At 43.8% G+C, this 8,449-nt stretch overlaps 1 long non-coding RNA gene across 1 annotated transcript; it reads right to left on the reverse strand.

The window, feature by feature from the left end:
• Positions 1 to 1,867: 1,867 nt before the first annotated feature.
• On the reverse strand, positions 1,868 to 5,108 carry LOC111818584. Its single transcript, XR_002822540.1, has 4 exons — positions 5,036 to 5,108; positions 4,710 to 4,837; positions 3,566 to 3,646; positions 1,868 to 2,579 (listed from the first exon to the last, which is right to left on the reverse strand). It is a non-coding gene; the product is annotated as an uncharacterized LOC111818584 (long non-coding RNA).
• Positions 5,109 to 8,449: the final 3,341 nt, after the last annotated feature.

Here is an 8,449-nt window from a genome sequence, read left to right on the forward strand (position 1 = left end):
GTCATTATTTGGAGATTAAGTTTGATTTAAGGAGGTGAATGTGGGTGGCAAGCTGACAAAGGGTAGATTCACAGCAGTTAGTTCTTTGTGTCAACTTGACTAGGTCACACAGGATACCAGTGTGTGGCTCAATATCGTTTTGGTCATGCCTACAAGAGTACTTCTGGATAAAATTCATATCTGAATTCATAGACTGAATGAAGCAGATTGCCTACCTAGTGTGGCTGGTCCTTACCCAGTCAGTTTGAAGATCAGAATGGAATAAAAATCTTGGGGGATGGAACTGCTGCTGCCTGACCTCATTCAAGCTTAGAAATCAGCTTTTTCTTGGATTCAAAACTAAATGCTTCTTCTTGGGCCTCAGGCCTGCTGGCTTTTGGGGGCTGTATTTATACCACAGGCTTTCCTGGTTCTCGTTTCTTTGAACATGGACCCAATCTTTACTACCAGCTTTTCTATCTCTTCAATTTGCCAACTGCAGAGCTTGGGACTTGTCAGCCTCCATAATCACATGACCAATTGTCAATTCCTCATAATAAATATCTTCTAGATAGATAAATAGATAGATAGATAGATAGATAGATAAATGATAGATAGATAGATAATAAATAGATAATAGATAGATGATAGATAATAGATAATAGATAGGTGATAGATAAACAATAGATAGATAGATAGATAGATAGATAGATAGATAGATAGATAGATAGATAGATAGATGATAGATAGATAGATATCCTGATTAACACATACAATTACTTTATCTTCTTCCAAGTAAGTTTCTGAAGGCTTGGCTTTCTGGAATAAAATCCCATGAAAGTGTTTCATTTCTTGTAAATGATCTAAAGCTCTTATTTACTTATAGGATATATATAGAAAAGTGTTCAAATACAAATTATAGATGTATATTCAAGTTTTTTTAAAAAAAATTCAATGTTTTCTTTTTATATTTGGTACCAAGAACTGAACTCAGGACCTTGTGCTGCTGAGCTATATCCCCAGCCCCCAAAATCAAATTCTTCAACTGAAAGCTAAAGTAAAGCAAGAGTCCCTAAGAACCTTTGCATACTTACTCCCCATACTTACTCTATCTAACTACCATCCTAAAACCCTGAATCCACACTGCCTACATTTGAACTTCTGCAAAGAGTGTCATACAAAGTGCACAACTTTGTGTCTGGTTTATTTTACACATTACATTTGTGAAGTTCGTCTTCGCTGAAACACGTAGCTGGGCATTCTCGTCGTTATATGGACTCCAGTTTACTTTGTGGACAATAGTTTACTTTGTGCAAGATTATTTCCAGCACTTGACAATAAAGAATTCATGCTTCTTGAAACATACATCTGTGGATATTTTAATTACAATATTAACTCTACGAAACTTTGCAAGAATTAAACATTTACTAACATTGACCCAGGAACATGACAGATCTCTCCACTTATCCAGATCAAATTTCCTTCCAATAAAGTTTCTTCCATAATCCCCCCTGTATGATATCCACTGTCTCTAGAAATGGAAAGAAAGGGATGGAAAAGATAGGGCTGTCAAGATAGCTCAGTTAGGCTGGGCATGGTGGTGCGCCCCTGTAATCCCAGTTCTTGGGAAGCTGAAAGCAGGAGAATCACTGAGTCCGATCAACATGGTGAGACCCTGTAGACCCTGCACTAGATACATAAAAAGAAGATAGCTCAGTGGACTAAGGGCCAACCTTGGCAAGTGCAGTGATCAGGGTTCCATCCCTGGTCCAGCATGCCATGTGGCCCCACCCCTGGGGTACACTGAGCTGGTGACTGAGTCCAGGTGTGGTGGTGCAAGCCTGTAATACCAGTACTGGGGAGGCCTAAAACAGGAAGATCACTGAGTCAGAGCTGCATAGTGAGATGCTGTGCCAAATACAAAAAAATTTTTAAAAAAGAGAAGTTCTCATATCTCTTTTACCTGTTTGTGTTCCATTACTTTAACCAAACATTGTTCTGGGTCATCTTGCTTATGTTTCTGGTTCTGACCATGAATATGGTGTCTTTCCTTTACAAGTATTCATTGAGCTCAGCCATTACCATTTATGCCCTTTACTCAACCATCTTTATGAGCCTGACCTTTCCAAATGTCTTCATGGGAGGGTTCCCTATGGGCTCTGTGTTGTTTTAGAGAATTCCTCTTCTGCACCATGTTCTTCATGCTCTTCTTTCTTGCGTCACAATTTGGTTTAAAATCCTTTCTTCACACTGAAAAACATCTGTGTCATAAAAATCTTGGAGGCATGTCTTATTATCCCTGAAATTCCTTCAAAAGAAATGGTCAAGTCACACCAATAAGTCACCAAATATTCTGTCTTAAGCAACCCAAGCTTCCGGATGATGGCAGAAGGATAAATTTTTGTGTCACTGTCACATCTCCTAAATTGAGCTGGTTGTAAAAATCTGCACTAGAAAAGCATCTGTCTGCTGGGGTCCTGACCTGGAACATGGGTGAGCGTTTTAGGACAATGAGTCCACTCTAACTCTCTCCATCTGTGTACGCTTCCTTTTTCACTTTATCAGGACAGCAACTCTTCTGCTCATTCATGCTCCTTTCCCTGTGTGAAAGGAAACAAAGATTCTCTAAAGGTCAAGGGAAATCCTCCTCCTCCCAAGCACCCAAAGTCCTGCCTCATCCCCTTTAGCCTCATCTACGCCATGAAGCTTCTTGCCCTCAGACTATTCAGCTGAAAGGGCAGCACCACTCTTGGCAGTAGGTGAGGTTCCAGGCCCTTTGGGACACATAGGAAGCTCTTATCCTAACCCTAACCCTAACCTCTCAGCACCCTCCACTCCACTGAAAGCTGTACCAGTGCAAACCTGTCCATTCTGCAGTTTGGTCAGTCATCTCTCCAGCACACAGAGGACATCCTCTGCTCAGGAAAAATGGCTGAACTCTAGGAAAAAATCCCTTTGGAAGCACAGGGTCATCTAGTAGGCCAGATGATAGTAGGGATGGAGGAAACAAGCACCGCCAATATGCAAAGCTGACTTCCGACCCCCCGACCCTTTCTTTCTTCCAAGAAGCCCCATCTCCTTCCTCTATGTTTTGAGGGCAACTACTAACCTGTAGCCATTCAGCTAGGTCCAGGGACATAGATCTGCTCTGATTTTTTGTAGCTATTTACAGGTATGTAACAAACTATTTATCCTCAACTCTGATCCTAAATTTCAGATAATATAAAAGGTCTCAGATGACCTGAAATATATAATGAAGTAATTTCAGACAGTTATAAGCATTATGAAGAAAATAAAATAGGGCCACATCATACACAGGAATGGGGAACTACTTCAGATGTGAAGGTCAAGGGTTGCCTCTGGGAGGAAGAGAATCCACTAGAATGGTGGGAATCAACAAGCCCTGTGGAGACCTATGAAAAGACCGTGACAAGCCAAGGACACGGTGCATGCAAAGACATTGAGGGTAGAAGGAGGGTGGATTTTTTGAGAAACAGAGAAAACCCATGTTCCTTGCAGTATTCATTTTGCCTAGAAATGGGAAAGATTAGTGCTGCCTGTCCTCACTCTCCCACCTAAAACGTACCATTTGTCTAACGATGAGAGTTGACATTTATCAATCTTGTCTCAAAGATGAAGAGGAGAGGAGACTGTCACTGAAGCCATTCTTAGAATGAGCAGAAGAAAGTTTGACGTGAACACGTAATTAAATCTTGGACTCTTAGACATCCTTAATGTAAAACCCATTATTTTCTACTTTCATGTGACATATATTAGTAGAAATGCAACACTGGGTTAGTAATTCCCTATTCATGTCTGGACAGCCTTTAAAATGAAGTAACTAATTCAATTTTTCACGGAGGTCCCTGCTTTCCCCAGAGGCAGCAGTCTACAACTCTAAGTAACATAATCAAGGGCGCCTTAAACAATTGGACGAACCAGAGGCAGAGCAAGGTCTCTTGGCATGCACATAGTAAGCCACGAGGCAAAATAAGCTCGCGAAAATGTCATTGCATCTTCGAGCAGTGTGTGTCTAGGAGTCAGAGGTGACAAAATAGAAATTTCATAATTCTCATGCTTAGCTAGGATTACACAATGTGACTGATATTTCTTTTTAAAAAGTGAGATAAAGACCAGCCAAATAGTTCAGCGGATTAAAGTGCCTGCAAGGGGCTGGTGAGATGGCTCAGTGGTCTAAAGCACCTACTTAGAACAAGCTAAACTGAGCAAAGCACAGGGACCCACGGTTCAATCCCCCAGCACCACATGCCAGCCAGCCCGCCCCCTGGTGGGCTGAGCTGGCCACACACACTAAATAAATAAATAAATAAATAAAGCGCCTGCAAGTAGGTGCAGGGGCGGGGCTTTCGATCCCCGGGCCTGCAATGCCGGCCCCGCCCCCGGGGCGCGCCAAGAGGGCAATTGAGACTGGGCGTGGTGGTGCACGCGCGCAACTAATCCCAGAATTTGGGAGGCTGTAAGCAGGAGAATCACTATGAGTCCGATCTAACAGTGAGATCCCTTACACCCTATAGAACCGTCCCTAAAATACAGAAAAATAAAAAAATAAAGTGAGACATTTATTTAAAACAAAACATAAAAAAAGAAAAAAGTAAGAGTTTTAAGAAGCAGCTCAAATTTTTCTCCACAGTGCAAAAGCACAGCCAAGAATCCCGCCGCAGCTATTCTTACTACTCTGCTGTTTACAGGGTCTAGAGCGCTGGACAAACCTGCTCTTCTTCTGGGAGCTGCATTTCCAGACTGGAGGCCAAAGCCTCCGCCTGCGAACAGGGTCTGTGAGGCGCCCGGGAAGGGCAGCGCTGACCGCCACGCTTATCACTGAAGCTGAGAGTCGGTGCTATGGGTTGGATTCATCATGAGAACAGTCAGATTCAGGAGAGAGAAAACAAGCCCTGTCTCTTCCTTTGAGAAGAGATATACATTTGGGGAAGGACTGTTGGGAGTCACCTCCGGACACTCACATGACAACAAACCTGCACTTCTGCCCTTGTCCCCTGCCCAGAAGCCAACAAATTCTCCTACATTCAGATCACACCTTGTGTGCTGTTATGGTTTGTATCTAGCTGTCCCTCCAATGCCTAAGTTATGGGGCAGCACGGCTGGAGGAGCAATGAGTGGCTTGAGGGGAGGGGCAGAGGGGCGGGACAGAGGGACGCGAACTGCTAAACTAGGTAGCCTTTGTTTCCTCAGGATGTGGAAAAGGTCGTCCTGGACACGACAGCACCCCAGCCTCTCTTCCAGACCCTGTAGAGTGGGGGCAGTGTCTTGAAACCTCCAATAACTGTGAACTAAATAAACCTTTCCTTCCCTCATTTTGAGTGTCGGGTATTTGTCCCAGCAACCGGATAAGAGTAACTGAGACACGTGCCAAGCCTCCTCTGAGGACCTTACAGCCATCTCCAGAGGACCAGACAGCTTTGTCAACCCAGACCCTCTCCTGAATCCAGCCTTTAGTCTTGCTCCTTGCCTCTCGTGTTCCAGACCCACTGGCCTGGTGACTTTCAGATTCCTCAGGCACATCTTTATCTCAGGAACTTTGTCTGGTTTTTTGTCTGCCTGAAAGCTTTCTCCAGTTTCCCAGAGTTCCTCCCTTCAATTCTTTCACCGCTCAGATCAAACATCAAGGAAGCTGTCTTGACCATCCTTCCCAAAATAGCAAACTCCCTTATACTGCCACAGTGGAATAATTTGTGTTTCTCCAAAATTAATGTCAGAGCCCCACTCCTCACTGTGAGTATATTTTGAAGACACAGCAAGAAAGCATCTGTCTGTAAACTAAAAAGAAAGCCCTAACTGGGAGCCAAATCAGACAGTGTTCTGACTGGACATCCAGCTTCCAGAACCATGAGAAAATTGCATTTCTGCTGTTTGTTCAAGCCATGTAGTATTGTCTTTGGTATTTGTTATAGCAGCCTGAGCTGACTTGTATGCCAAGCAGTGCCTTCGGTCCACTAGCCTTTATGGATTTTCCTCGTAGCCCTTATCCCTACCTGCCTGAGTTCACATTTAGTCGCTGGTTTTATCAGTCTCCCCTGAGCATACCACCTACTCCATGAGGAGAAACTGTTTAACCACTGCTGTCTCTCTAATATCTGAATGACACAACCCAAGAAGAGTTGCTGAAAGACTTGAGTGAATGAGAAAATAAGGATATTTTTGAGCATTCATTAATAAAGAGAAAACAGCAGTTTTCCTTCACCATCTCTCCTCTTCCTTCACAAAAACAGTAGCTACTTTTAGAAGGAGGAATGCTGTAGGTTAACACCTCACTAAAACCCCATGAGAACAGAGTGAAACAGGAAATAGAACGATGATTTTGGATAGGGTACAGCCCAGAACCTCCAATATGGCGGTCGTGTTTCATTTTCATGTCTGTTCATACTGATGAATTGCATTCAATTGCCTCCAGCCCTTGAGAACCTGTTACTACAGTTCAGGCCCAGTATTCCTATCTGCTGGAAAAAGTGGCTCAGTTCTCATTACAGACACATGATGTGTGTTTTGAATCTGTAGCATGACTAAAGGTGTATCTCAGAGCCTCCTTTAAGGACCCTGGGGGTTGGTTTCCATAACAGGCTTGCTGAGGGTGTCCACAGAGACATTGCATCATGATTCCATGCCAGAGCATCTTGATGCCAGATCATTAATCCATTCTGAGGATGACACCAGTCAACTTTCCTGTTGCAGGGACACAATGTCTGACACCCACAATGTAAAGGAGAGGAACTTTAGTTTGACGCATAGATGCCGGGGATTTGGTCCCCCGCTCCAGGGCAGAGACATTGCCTGGAAGAGCATGGGAGAGCAACAATGCTCAGTCATGGTGGCAGTGAAGCATTAAAGGAGAACAGAGGGAAGGGGACAGAGACCAGATGTGAATACCAAGTCACACTCCTAAGCCCACACAGACACACCCAGAAATGTGCCTTACTGTTCCCTGGGCTGGGTGGCTCTTGAGCCAATCAAGTTGACAGAATTAAGACTGTCACTGGGCCACCATGAGCTCTCCCACACCAAAAGACCAGTCTGCAGAGGTGAAGTAGCAGTGAAACCTGCTCCTCAGGCTGAATCCCTCTCCTTGGAAGAATCCCTCTCTTCCCAAAGTCAGACCACTTACTCTCTCCGGCCAGCAGCTGAAGAAAGCAGCTGGTGTCAGGGTCTTGGTGCATCGCCCCCAAAATTGACATTGAACCAATTTTTTAAGGTCGAGTCACAGCATGACTTAAGAGCTAAGATGAGGAAATGATGAATTCAAATGAATGGCCTGTTTTTTAAGGACCATTTTAAATATTTCCCAGAAAGCACATGAAAACCACCACCTCAGCGGCCACATGAAGGGATACGATTTTAGTGTCCAAACTACAATATCCAGTTCAGTTTCTCCTTATCAAATTGTTTCTCTCCAGATACATCATGGTCCCCTGAGAGAAACCTGAGTGCTACAGGAAGCATATGCACTGAAATAAATTTGACAGATATTCAATATTAAGTGCCTAGAGCTACTGTAGCACATTACCATGAGTTTGATGGCTTAAACCCACAGAAATTCGTTCTCTCATAGTTCTGGAAGCCAGCAGTCTGAATTCAAGGTGTCAGTGGAGTTACTTCCTTCTGTGGGTTCTAAAGGAGGTCTCACTGGCAACCCTTGGGGTTTGTTGGATTATGACTCATCACTCCATTATCTGCCTTCTTCTTCATGTGGCTTTCCTGCGTCTCTGTTTTCTGTTCTGTCCCTCATAACGACACCATCCCATCACTGGGTTTGAGGGCCCACTTGGACCTAGGATGATCTCATACCTTTACTACATCTGCAAAAGTCCTTATCCCAAATAAGATCATATTCTGAAGTCCCAGAAGTCAGGGCTCGATACCTCTTTTGGAGGACACTATTTACCTACTCTACCTTTGTAACCGAAAACTCTCAAAAGACACCAGTATCTGAGCCACAAATATTGGTCATTGGTTGATTTCAAATCACAAATAGGTCAGATGGCATCATACCCTTTGTAATCAGAAACACCTCTCTTCTCTCAGAAGCCCTCTTATGTTCTTTTTCCAGTGTTCTTCTCAGTCTGTGTCTTCCCAAATGCAACCCGGTAATTCCTATGCACTCCAGCCATTCCCTCCCGCAAGCCCATTTGCCTCTCAGACATCTCCACTTCACAAATTTATATCCGTATTCTAAAAAGAAGATGGACTTTAGATCCTGAGCCTGTCACTTATTCCTGTCATGTCACCTTGGACAAAGTACCCATCTTCTCTGAGGTTCAGTCCCATTATCTGTAAAGCAACAGCTGCCTAAGTAATGCCTTTATATATGCAGTAGCCAGCTGAGTGCTTTGTTCTCTATAGCAAAGGCCCCATCAGCACCAGTAATATTAGTGTCCTTCCAGGAACCACAGCTTCTCTGGGTGAAACTGAGTGTCTGTCTGGATGTGACCTAGCCATG

Source organism: Octodon degus, unplaced genomic scaffold (assembly GCF_000260255.1).
Source record: "Octodon degus isolate 3935 unplaced genomic scaffold, OctDeg1.0 scaffold00096, whole genome shotgun sequence".
In the NCBI taxonomy this organism is placed as follows: Eukaryota; Metazoa; Chordata; class Mammalia; order Rodentia; family Octodontidae; genus Octodon; species Octodon degus.